The following is a 13,835-nucleotide window of genomic DNA, read 5'->3' on the forward strand; positions in this document are numbered from 1 at the left end:
ACAATCCTCTCTAGATGGGGAGTATGCCAGTATTCACAGTTCTATCTTAATGTGGCATAGGCTGATTATCAGAGTCCCCTCTAGATGTGGTGCAGGCCAATATTCACTGTTTCATCTCAATGAGGTGCAGGGTGGTTATCACAGTCCTTTCTAGATGTGGTACAATCTAAAATAATGCACAGTTCCATCCTAATGTTGCGCCGGTTAATAATTACTGTACTCTCTGGATGGTCTCAAGGTAACATTCACAGTTCTATCTTAATGCGACTCAAGGTACTATTCACAATCCTCTCTGGATGCAACACTGGCTAATATTCACAGTTATATATTAATGTGGCATAGGCTAATATTCACAGTTCTATCTTAATGTGGCATAGGATAATAGTCGCAGTCCTCTCTAGATGTGACTCAAGGTAATAGTCACAATCCTCTCTGGATGTGAGGCCGGCTAATATTCACAGTTCTATCTTAATGTGACACAGGCCAATATTCACAGTCCTATCTTAGTGTGGCACAGGCTAATGGCATTGGCCACAGTCCTCTCTAGCTGTGACTCAAGGTAATATTCACAATCCTCCCTTGATCCGACACAGGCCAATATTCACAGTTGTATCTTGATGTGGCACAGGCTAATGGTGACAGTCCTCTCTAGATGTGACCCAAGGTAACATTCACAATCCTCTCCGGATGCTACGCAGGCTAATATTCATAGTTCTCTCCTAATGTGGCACAGCTAATATTCACAGTTCTCACTAGTTGCAAAGCTGGTTAGTACTAACTGTCTGGTGTGCTATGTTCTGAGGGTAGGTAGAGTGGCAGGGCTTCCAGAGTATAGTGATTGCTCTACTCCCCACCAGGCCTCACCTACCTTGATGGTTGTTGCTGGTTGACTGCTGGCCTCTGGCCTCCCCTGCTGACACCTGCAGACACAGTTTGGAGACGGCACTGTAGGTGCCACCCTTTGCCTTGGGACCCTTAGCAGAAGGCTGCCCTAGCACTATGATACTAATGGGATCCTCTGCACCAATCAGGAGAGGGTGCGGGACACCAGGCGGGGAGAACACACGGAAGGGAAGGCAGGGGAAGTGCACACAGAACAGATGACCACAAGAACAGGCAAACACAATACTTTAACAAATTAAGGATGGGGTGTGGGGGACCTCACCTCAGCATCAGCCTAGGACCAAAAATGGCGAGCTGCAGGTGGCGAACACAGGACTCGGTCCCTGTTTGAGAGGAATAATGGATAGCCAATAAGGAGAGGGGGGCGGTACACCAGGCGGGAGAACACATGGAAGGGCAGGCAGGGGGAGTGCATGCAGTGTGGGTGACTGCAAAAACAAGCAAACTACAATACTTTAACAAATTAAGGATGGGGTGCAGGGGAGGCCTCAACGCAGCATTAGCCAGGGACCAAAAATGGCAAGCTGCAGGTGGCGAGCGCAGGACTTTGTCCCCGTTCGAGAGGAATAGCGGATAGCCAATCAGGAGAGGGGGTGGGACACCAGGCGGGGAGAACACACATAAGGACAGGCAGGGGGAGTGCACACAGTGTGGGTGACTGCAAAAACAAGCAAACTACAATACTTTAACAAATTAAGGATGGGGCGCGGTGGAGCCTCACCTCAGCATCAACCAGGGACCAAAAATGGCGAGCTGCACGTGGCGAACGCGGGACTAGGTCCCTGTTTGAGAGGAATAGTGGATAGCCAATCAGGAGAGGGGGCGGGACACCAGGCAGGGAGAACACATGGAAGAGCAGGCAGGGGAAGTGCATGCTGTGTGGGTGACCACAAAAACAAGCAAACTACAATACTTTAACAATTTATGGATGGGGGGGCCTCACTTCAGCATCATCCAGGGACCAAAAATGGCAAGCTGCAAGTGGCAAACGTGGGACTAGGAGCCTGTTTGAGAGGAATAGTGGATAGCCCATTAGGAGAGGGGGCGGGACACCAGGCGGGGAGAACACATGGAAGGGCAGGCTGGGAGTGCATGCTGTGCGTGTGACTGCAAAAACAAGCAAACTACAATACTTTAACAAATTAAGGACGGGGCGCGGTGGAGCCTCACCTGAGCATCAACCAGGGACCAAAAATGGCGAGCTGCAGGTGGGGAACACGGGACTAGGTCTCTGTTTGAGAGGAATAGTGGATAGCCAATCAGGAGAGGGGGCGGCACACCAGGCGGGGAGAACACATGGAAGGGCAGGCAGGGGAAGTGCATGCTGTGTGGGTGACCACAAAAACCAGCAATCTACAATTCTTTAACAATTTATGGATGGGGGGGCCTCACTTCAGCATCATCCAGGGACCAAAAATGGCAAGCTGCAAGTGGCAAACGTGGGACTAGGACCGTGTTTGAGAGGAATAGTGGATAGCCTATTAGGAGAGGGGGCGGGACACCAGGCGGGGAGAACACATGGAAGGGCAGGCAGGGGGAGTGCATGCAGTGCGGGTGACTGCAAAAACAAGCAAACTACAATACTTTAACAAATTAAGGACGGGGCGGTGGGGAGCCTCACCTCAGCATCAACCAGGGACCAGAAATGGCAAGCTGCAGATGGTGAATGCAGGACTAGGTCCCCATTCGAGAGTAATAGTGGATAGCCAATCGGGAGAGGAGGCAGTAAACCAGGCAGGGAAAACACACATAAGGGCAGGCAGGGGGAGTGCACGCAGTGCAGGTGACTTTTAAAACAAGCTAACTACAATACTTTAACAAGTTAAGGACGGGGCGCGGGGGAGCCTCACCTCAGCATCAACCAGGGACCAAAAATGGCGAGCTGCAAGTGGCGAATGCGGGACTAGGACCCTGTTTGCTAGGAATAGTGGATAGCCAATCAGGAGAGGGGACAGGACACCAGGCGGGGAGAACGCACAGATTGGCAGGCAAGGGGAGTGCATACAGTGCGGGTGACCACAAAAACAAGCAAACTACAATACTTTAACAAATTTAGGAAAGGACATGGGGGGCCTAAACTGAGCATCAGCCAGGGACCAAAACTCAAGACACTTCCGACTGAAGCAATCCTCCATTACCTGACAATCATCAACAGCTCCCTAACTCAAGGCACCTTCCCTCGATCCTCAAAACCAGACAAATCCCCCACTTGTCAAGAAACCAACACTGAACACTGACGTCCTCAAAAACTACTTCCCGATCACCCATCTTCACTTCTGATGTAAGATCCTTGAGAAAGCAGTTGCCACGCATCTTTCCAATACATCGGGGCCAAACAACCTGCTTCAATCCTACCAATATGGCTTCAGACCCAGATGCAGCACAGAATCGGCTTCCATCAAAGTGATGAAGGATGCCCTTAACATCCTTGATGAGGGCCATCCTTGCATCCTGGTCCACATTGACCTCACAGCAGCATTTGACATAGTAGACCTGGCTAATCACCACCAGATTGTACAAATGGTTTCTTCCAGATCACCAACTGAACCCTTCTCCTGTGGAGTCTCAGAAAGATCCATCCCCTCCCCTGTGATCTTCAATCTTTACATGGAACCACTTGAAACTTTCTGCACTCCACACAACTTCCACATCTGGATGTTGTGTGGAGTGCGGAAAGTTTCAGGCCTGGGAAAGTTTAAAACCTGGGTCTCTGCGATGCAGCTTGAAGGCTTCATAACCCAGCTGGCCACCTGCACCAAGACCTTTGGGTTCAACATCAACAGACATCTCTACTTCATACAGCACATAGCAAGGAATAGCAAAGCATCATGGTACCAATTTTCTCTCCTCCTGAAAACCAAGCCCTTTATCCCGGAAAACAACTTCAGATCTGCTGGCCAAGATTTGGCCCTCTCCCACCTGGATGCTGGCAATGCCCTTTGGAAGGCCTTCTATCAACTGCACTAGCTCCCCTGAGATATGCTTTGGATGTTGCAGCATGACTCATCAAAGGACTGGAAAGTCAACCACATCACTGCGACTCTCATCAAAATGCGCTGTCTCCCATTGCAAGCCATATCATCTTCACATCCTGCTGTCACCCTGAAGTCCCTAAGTAACCTCACTGATAAACGTAGTATCTCCAGAGGCCTACGATCCACCAGAAGTAAGGACATGTACAGACTTGAACTCTGCTGGTGCAGGAAGAAAAAAAAAACAGAAGACAAGCCTTCTCTGTCTAAGCCCCAGGAATCTGGAACCTCCTCCCCATCAACATCCAACTCACCCCCTCTCTTCTACAGTTCAGGAACGGAGCTCAAGACCCACCTCTTTAAGAAATAACTGCTCCCTAACACAGGTCTATACACTGTCCACTCCCCACCATAACAGAGACAGGGTGATCTGATCCCCACTGTTTCCCGCTCCCCTGGTTACTTGTAGATCCATCTCTAATTTTGTTCTTCCCCCTATGATTGTAAAATGCTTCATTCCTTCCAGAGGCTAGGTCCAGTTTCAATAAATACCCCAAAAATAATAATAAAAATAATAATAACCAGGGCAATAGTCTGTACTAAACCTGACTATTGCAACAACTTCTACATGGCCTTTCTAAGACTCTTATTCAGAAATTGCAGGTCCCGCAAAATAATTCTGTGAGGAATTGTACTAATATTCTTTTCAGGTCACATGCCACTCCAATCCTGTGCATCTAAATTAGGTTCCCATTCAAGCCTGAGTTAAGTTCAAAGTAGTGAACACTGTACATGAATACATTTACCAGAAGACTGTGACATTTGACCGCTAGGTTAAATATGTTCATACCAAATTGACTTAATTGTTCTTCTGAGTCAATTCTTCTGGTTCCGTCCAGATTTAACCTGGCCACTGGGTGTGGGGGTAGCCGGTGGGAAGCTTTTCTCTTCAGAGTGCTAATATCTGAAATCAATTAATGCAATCCCCTAGATTGGACCTTGGTCTTATGTATTTTAAAAAGCGTTCCCAAAACCGTTTTTTATGTCAATTCTTACAATTGTAATATGGAAGTGATTATTGCCTAGCGTTGCTCCCTTATTTGTCAAGATCGCTCTAAGGTTTTTGGGACCATTTTAGCATAACTTAACAATAACATTGTCAGAGCATGAAATTCATGAGCATAAATAACATTAAGAGAGGCTGACATTCAGATCATATGAAGTAGTGGGTTTAAATAAAGGGTTCCATTCACTATAGGAAGTGATGATAGAAGGCAAATCTAAAGCGATCCATGCATTCTCCTCTCCTATCTGCTTGCACTCAAATCCCTGATTCACAACAGGGTGTTGGGTGCAGGGGGGACTGACTATAAGGGCAAAGAATGGACTGACCTGCATTTCTAGATGTTGGGTGCAATCCAAGAACTCATATAGTCATGGGGCATCTCGACCCACCTTGATTGCGGGCTTGGATCAGCCACCCAACAACTTTGGTTCAGTGAGTTTGAAATGCCTTACCTTATGGCAAACGTCACTGCAATTTCTATGTTAACATTTCATATTTAAAACTGCTGCATAAGAAGAAATGTGAAAAAAATAGACACAATCGTGCTTAGGCTAAGTGTTTCAATTTGGGGAAGAGAAATGCTTCCAACGGTCTTTTATACCACGCTTATTAGTTATGCTGTCTTTAACCCACGATCTAGATAGATTGCAGGCAAAAGTGGCGGCAGACCACTGAGGCCGGCCAAGCCCATCCCTAACTGTACACGGGTGAGTGCAGGGGCTAACAGATCCTACCAGCCAGAAGAGGGAAGATGCAGACAAGAACAGCAGGCCAATGTGTATCCGACCGTATGTGTGTAGGTATGTATTTATGTCTTATGTCTGTGAGTGACTGATATTTTCCTTCAACAGTCTCTCAAACTCGAGCTCAGTTTTCCTTTGCCATGCAAATATATGCAAATATATAAAATATCTTCCAATGCATGCTGTGTAACTGCTTGTGTGCGTTTTTATTAAACTGAAAAACACATCAGAATTGTAGCTTTGCTAAAATGTGGGCCTATGTTTTCAAGGGCAAATCCATAGTTTAAGATGGCAGTGAGTCATTTCAAGAAGTTCAGTTTACCACCACATAGTTTTGAATTGACACAATAGTTGACTTTTTCTATAAAACAATTTGCACGTTAATGACATTTTTTTTTTTTTTAAACTTTTATTTTTGCCGGCAGAGGTTCACAAGGTACAAACATCAAGGCAACAAGCATATGAATCATATACAACATAGGAGTGCTTACAGGCTACCTTATCAACATTACAGCAGTGACTACAATGTTTTGCAAATGGAGGAGGAGAGCTGAGGAGATCATGATGCAGGAGTGGTGGCCGGGGACAGACAGGACTCTGACCCAGCCTCGGACTGAATATTGAGATATGTGTTAAATTCATTCCAAATGTTCTTGGGACGAGACTGGGCCGGCAGCATAGTCAAGTAGTCCTCCTCGCAGTTCCGTGACCAAGTAAGCAGGCCCAACCATCTCTGCGGGGTCGGGGGAGAGGGGCACCTCCAACTCTGGAGTATGCACTTCTTGGCAATCATACAACTTATATTTAAAAACTTTTTCAGGCGTTTAGTTTCCTCAGTGCTCCAAACCCCAAATAGGACTGCCAGAGGATCGGGATCGATAGTGGTCTCAATTACTGCACTAAGTGTCTTTAGGACCCCGTCCCAAAAATTGAACAAGTTCTGACAGGTCCAGAACATATGTAGATGATCAGCATCCGCGGCCCCGCATCGTGGGCAGAGGTGCACCTCCAAACGAGCAAAACCCGAAGTCCTGCGCGGTGTATAATACAGCCTATTAAGGAGCTTATATTGCATGGCCCGAAAGCGGAAGTTGAGAGAAACTTTTTGGGTGTGGAGACACATGCTCTCCCATAGCTCATCAGTTATTTCTAGGCCCAGTTCGTCTGCCCATTTGTTGCGCGCTCCGAGGACCGTAGTAGAGGGGACGTCTTGCAGGATATGATATAGTGATGAGATGACGCCTCGTGCACCGCCCGAGTTAGCGATGTACGCTATTGCCGGGTTATCAGGGGGCTCATCAGGGAAAGAGGGCCACCTAAAGCGGAACGCAGCGCGGAGCCTGTAGTACTGAAGAGTTTCTAAGGGGGATCTAGTGTGACCCAGCCTCCAAGTCTGGGGGTCTATGCATTTACCCTCTGGATAGAAGTCCGACAGTGCCCTATACCCCAGAGCCTCCCAGTGGCGGGCCAAGGCAGCGTCCAGCGTGGGCTCTAACCCGGGACAGGCCCATGCGGGCAGCCACTTGTAGTACGGGGAGATCCCATCATATGGGCCTAGTATGCGTGTCCAGGCAAACATGGTAGTTGCGACGGGATCAACTGGGGAGTCCGGGGCGTAGTGTCGCTGTAGCACTAGGGACATCAAATTAATGCCAGCGGTTGCCAACCGTTCCAGCTTAACATGAGGGCGCACTGGGGCGCCAGGGTACCAGTGAGTGGCATATTGGGCTTGGGCCGCAATCCAGTATGTAGCAAAGTCAGGAGCAGCAATACCCCCCCGTCTGTATGAGAGTGCCATGTCAGTCCACTTCTTGCGGACCGCACCCGAGTGCCAGAGGAATTGTGCGCAGAGTGTGTGCAACTTAGGGAAGTATGCCCTCCCAGGCCAAACGGGTATGTTGCTAAAGGTGTAAAGGAGCTTGGGGAGCAGAATCATTTTAATCAGTGACAGCCGACCCGCAACGGATAACGGAAGAGTGCGCCACCGTGAGACTTTGGCCTCAACTATCAGTGCTGCCGCAGAGTAATTCTCAGTGAGTAGGGTGGGCTTAGTGAGGGATACATGTACACCCAGGTATTTAATGCCATCAGGGGCCCAGCGCAGGGGATATTCGGAGACGGGCTGTATGGTGGATTGAGTGAGCGGGAAGATCTCTGATTTGGAATAGTTAATTGTAAAACCGGAATGGGTGCCAATGCGGGTGACATCTCTCAATATGGGATTGAGGTGAGTTGTGGGATCTCTGATATAGAGTAGGACGTCGTCTGCGTATAGGGATATAATTTCAGGCTCCTCTATCAATCTTATTCCCTTATAAGAGTGTCTTAAGCGGACATAGTCCGCCATTGGTTCTATCACTAATGCGAAGAGAATTGGGGAGAAGGGGCAGCCCTGGCGGGTGCCTCTGAATAACGTGAAAATCTCGGATGTTAGTGAGTTAACTCGAACCCGCGCAACGGGGGAGGTGTATAATAGTCTAATAAACCCTATCATGTTTGGGCCAACACCCATTGTCTCGAGGACCAGCCACATGTATTTCCAGGAGACCATGTCAAAGGCTTTCTGGGCGTCCAACGTAACCGTTACCGCCTGGGCGTTCTGATCTATGCGGGACATGACATTGAACAATCTCCTGATATTGTGGGAGGTGGACCTGCCCGGGACGAAGCCCGCTTGGTCCTCATGCACCAAGTGCGTCATGATTGGCAAAAAGCGATTGGCAATGATCTTGGCATAGATCTTTGTGTCAAGGTTCATGAGGGAGAGAGGTCTGTATGACCCGCACTCATCTTCAGGCTTACCCGGTTTGAGCAGCACCGTGATGACCGCTTCACACATGGAGGAGGGGAGGATGGAGGCCTGGAGGGCCTCGTTCCATACCTCAAGCAGCCGAGGGGCCAGAATAGCTATGTGCTCCTGGTAAAAGTCTGCGGTGAGCCCATCCGGGCCAGGTGCTTTGCCTTTGGGCAAGTCAGAGATGGACGACACTATCTCTTCTAGCGTGATTGGGGAGTCTAGCTGGTCCCTGGTCTGCTGGGAAATCTCTGTAGTGGGGATCTGCTCAAGGAGCTCGCGCATACGTTGCACAGTGTGTTCTACGGGCCGGGAGTAGAGGGAGCTATAAAATTCAGTGAATGTGTCTAGTATTTCCCGGTCCGCCCACTTCACCTCACCATTACGATCTTTGATAGAAGAGATCTGTGTTCGGCCCGCCTCCCCTCTTACAAGTGTCGCAAGCGTTTTCCCAGGCCTGTCGCCCTCCCCATACCTCCTGGCGGCCTGAGGGCGGCTGAAGTAACGGACTTCGGAGGTGGCCAGTGTGTTATATACCTGAAGTTCATCAGAGATTTGGGCAAGAATGGTGGGGTCGGATCCGGTAGTGTTGCGTTGCTCGAGTTGTTTCAGTTTGATCTCAGATTGCCCCAGAGCAGCCCTGATGGCCCTCAGTACCCCGGCCTCCCGAGAGATGGACATGCCCCTTATGTATACCTTAAAGGCCTCCCATCTGATCGCGGCAGTCGTGTCTCGAAGTAAGTTAAGTTCAAAGAACGACCCGATATCAGCTAGTATTTCGGACTTAAACACGATGTCTTTTAGGGCTTCGGACTTAAAGCGCCAAGTGCTGGCTGTTGGAGCAGGAGTGCCCAGTCTTAGGGAGAGTGTGATTGGAGCGTGATCCGACAGCGTGCGGGCCAGGATGTCCGCACCCTCCACTCCGCACATTACCTCGCTGGAGGCCAAGAACAGATCTATCCTGGACGAGCTGTCGTGCACCGATGAGTAGTAGGTGTATTCCCGCTCCTGGGGATGGAGAGTTCTCCAAGCGTCACAAATATTGAGCGACTGCATATGGCTCCGCAGCCTACGCGCCGCGCGGGACAATGCTCTGGGACCCGTGGCAGTTCTGTCCAGAACAGTGTCCAATATGAGGTTCAGATCCCCTCCCCATATAATATGCACCCCCACAAAGCCCAGAAGTATGGTGGCTATTGCGTCAAAGAATTCCGGGGAGTCCACGTTGGGACAGTAGGTGTTAACAAGCAGATATTCCCTGTTGGCTAGTGTGCAGTGTAGTATAACGTAGCGGCCTTCGGGGTCAATGTAGCTTTTATGCAGCCCAAACTTAATCGATTTATGAATAATCGTGAGAACACCCCTTGATTGCGTGGAATAGGAAGTGTAGAATCTGGCAGGACCCCATGCCGGGGCAACCGCCCTTGGTATAAGTCCATTGGAGTGTGTCTCCTCTAGGAGCAGGATCTTACAGTTATGCCTGTTGGCATACGCCATGATCTTGCGGGCTTTGGTGTGGTTGCTCAACCCCCGGACGTTCCAGGACATTATGACAGTAGACATTTCAGTGGTAGCCATCCCCATCAACAATCTCCATCCTTAATGAACGTCCCAACACCAATGACAGTGTGAGCTCCCCAAGTAAAAATAGCATGTGTGCTTGTGCCACCTCAGAATGCACCTCGCGAAACCTCGTGTGCCTTTTTGAAAAACAACCCCATTTCCACCCCCCACCCGCACCACTAAACATGAATCAGCAGTGAAAACATCACCCACCCCTAAAAGCGCGCAGATGGGCCAGCACCAACCTGGCCCGCACTTCCCCATGGCCCAACAGGGGCCAACCCATAACAACAAAACGGAAGAGAACAGTGCAATCGCAATGGGGTGCGCCGTTGCCACGCACTAGCACGCTTAGAGCCAAGTGGCTCTGTTGCAAAACGAGCAGTAGCAATGGACTCATAACGCAAGTCCCGACCCGCAGGGCGGGATGTCGGGGATCGCGCACAAGCCTCTGCGGTTCCCGTAACCACCACAACAGTGTCAACAGTCATATATCATCCCCCCCCTGTGTCCCAGAGAGGGGAATTGGGCCAGACTCAAAGAGGTAAAAGACCTGCCGTTGTGCCGTTAGAAGAGGAAGAAGAACAATAGGGCATCAAAATATTGTTACATTGGCTTCGCGTAAAGCATCATAAATGTCCCCAGAAGGATGGGTGCCTGAGCACCGTGGCCAGGGCAATCAGTGGATACGTAGGCCATCCCAGGGGGGAGCTGGCCCCAGATTAAGTATCCGGCTCACAAGGAAGCGCAACGCCAACAGCAAATGGCAGGATAAAGTGTCTCATCGTGGCCAGTCTCATGGGCATACCACAAAACAGCGTGCACTGAGCGAGGCCCAGCTCTGCGGGATGCAAAGTGTTCGGATGATAGCAGGGCCAGTCACTGCCCCCCAGGACATACTGGAGTAAAGGACAGTACCCAGCAATGTGAGAGATAAGTGGCCAGTACCAGCAGTTCGTGGGCGAACCCCGCCACAGACGAGCGCCGCTAGGAGCCAGGGCGACCCGGTGAGCCGAGCAATGTAAACAGTAATAGCTTGTAATTACAGAATCAACAAATGCAGCCAATATCCCCACTCCATGACACTCAATTAACTTTCATCAGCGATGGCATCTCCAGGGCCCTGAAGCGGTATCTGCATCTCAATAAATTTTACCGCCTCGTCAGGGATGGTGAAGAAATAGAGTTTGCCCATGTGGGTGATTTTGAGTCTAGCAGGAAATAGAATAGCATATGGGACTTTGCGCTCCCTGAGCATCTTCTTAACGCCAAGGAACTGACGCCTCTCCTGCTGCACCGCGATTGAGAAATCCGGGAAAATTCGAATAGTATTGGCCTCCAACCGCAACTCCCCCTTCTCCCGTGCTAGGCGGAGGATGAGGTCTCTGTCACGATAATTGAGAATCTTGGCTATGATGGGCCTGGGGCTATCTCCAGGCCTGGGACGCGGAGACAGTGCCCGGTGAGCCCGCTCGACAGTGAAGTAGGGGGAAAGGTCAGGGTCACCAAGCAAGTCCTTGAGAAGATGCTCAACCGCCTCCTCCATTCGACCCTTCAGGGCAGTCTCTGGTACCCCAATAATGCGCAGGTTGTTTCTGCGAGAGCGGGATTCTAAGTCGTCGCATTTTGCCTTTACATTCTTCATGTCGCGTGATAAGGTGGCCACAGTATCTTGTAGTGTGTGTATCTCATCCTCATTTGTGGATATACGGTTTTCGGCCTCCGTGATTCTGGAGCCAGCCTGATCGACGCGTGTTTTGAGTGAGGCCACGTTAGCATTGATGTCGTCAAGCTTTTCATGAAAGGAGGCAAAGTTTTTGGCCATCGATTCCATCATGGCAGTAAGATCAGGAGCCGCAGCCACGGGACACGGGTCGGTGTCAGGTTCCTCAGGCGTAGTTGACGCGTGGTCCACTTCAGATCGGGGGACAGCCTTTGTAAATTTGTCCATGGCCCCCCCTCTGGCGCCACTCTTGGAGCAATTCGACATGATCCGGATCCGGAATCAGATAGGGAGATGCCGAGATGAGATTAGCCAGTTACGGGCGTGAAGGAGGCAGCCGAACCGGTCCGGATCGATCCAGCGAGGAGACAATGCGTATGGAAGGCCCAACTATATACTTGGTGTAGGGCTTACCAGAGGGACCAGAACCCCCCCGGTGCAGTTCCGGCTGGGGTCTCCGCTCACGGGAGCAGCTTATAGTCCAGCAGAGATTGGGGAGACAAGGAGATGGAGTATGGAGGACGGGGCCAACCGTACGCGTAGATGGGGTGCCGTGCAGCCAGTGAGCGCGGTCCGGTGCAGTGTAGTTGTGCCGCCTGGGGTGAGACTGCCCAGCCACGCCGGAGAATGAGTGGGGCAGAAGCGTAGGAGGTCTGGCAACGTGGGCCGCCGGGCGCGGTGCAGGTCACCCTCCCAGCAGGATGAGTTGTAGTGTTCCCGAGGCAGTGCGGTGGAGGAGGAGGGCCCCCGCCGGGGGGGCCCCGCGCCACTAGGCAGATGAGGCCCACCGGCAGAATGGGCAATGCGTGGGGAGTCCAGGCCTCAGCAGGCCCTCCCGAGTGCAGGGAGAAGCGGAAAGAACGCGGGAAACAAAGATGGCGGCAGCTCCCGACTCTCACCTCCAGTTCGCCGCGTCCACCAGCCACTCCAACCCCCGGCCAGGCCGCCACAGCGATCACAGAGGAAGGGGCCGCCGATCCGTGGGCCACCTCCAGAAGTCGCGCTGGCAGTGAGCGCAGGGCTCCGCAGCAGAAGCACTTCTCGCGGGCCCGCACCACCGATCCTAAGCAGGAAGGGCGGGTAGGCGAAGATGAAGGGGCACCAGTCTGCAACGAGGAGGGGCCGCGTCCGGGACCCAGGCATGGGTCAGCGGCGCTGGAGACGGCGGCCAGCACACATCCGGGCCGCGGTGCACACAGGAAATGCCGAACGGCCCAGGGCCATGCCGGCGCAGGTAAGGTAAGAAGGCGGCTCAGGGGCACCCGATGTCCGATTTCCTCCCGGATTCGGCGTGCGGGAAGGGCACAGCAGCAGGAGTATGTGGACCCAAGCAGGCTGCCGGATCAGCTACAGAACCGCAGATGTAAGCGGATAGGCGGCGGCTAGGCGCGGAGCTCAAACACTAGGCAGCCATCTTGCAGGCTGCTCAACAGCGCCCCGCACGTTAATGAAATTAATACATTTTTCAATTTCATGCCACAAACCTCAACCTTTCTAAGACTTGCTTTTGATCATACTTATAAGTATACATATTCTATAATATATGATATGAATTGTTTGTTAAATTTCTTTTGGCCAAAAGGCGGATTAATAATTATCTGGGTCGTAAAAGCAAGCCTTCTATTGACCACATGAGTAGCCATATAGTGTAATCGCAGTATACTCAGCAATTTAAAAAATGTCAATACCAAATCATTCTATATTGCAAATCCCCATTTATAAAAGTGAAAATGTGTGGGTCTGTGGCTTGGCAAAACATTGTTCCTTATATAATTCCACACTGTTTCACCAATCTGCACCAAGTTTTGCAGTTAACTGTTAGGACTCTGCGGACAATACTGGCTACATGACATTTGGATACCCCACCCCGTTCCCTGGATTTCAGCAAAAGTCAAATTTATTCTGGGTTTGTGGCTTGGCGAAGCATTGTTCTGTATATAATTCCACACTGTTTCACCAATCTGTACCAGGTTTTGCATAGTTACCTGTTCGGACACTCCAGACATTACTGGCTACTATGATATGTGGGCACCCCATCCATTTCCCTGGATTTAAGCACAAGTCAACATTT

The sequence above is a fragment of the Ambystoma mexicanum genome, chromosome 9, assembly GCF_040938575.1.
Source record: "Ambystoma mexicanum isolate Mex_15411 chromosome 9, UKY_AmexF1_1, whole genome shotgun sequence".
Classification (NCBI taxonomy): domain Eukaryota; kingdom Metazoa; phylum Chordata; class Amphibia; order Caudata; family Ambystomatidae; genus Ambystoma; species Ambystoma mexicanum.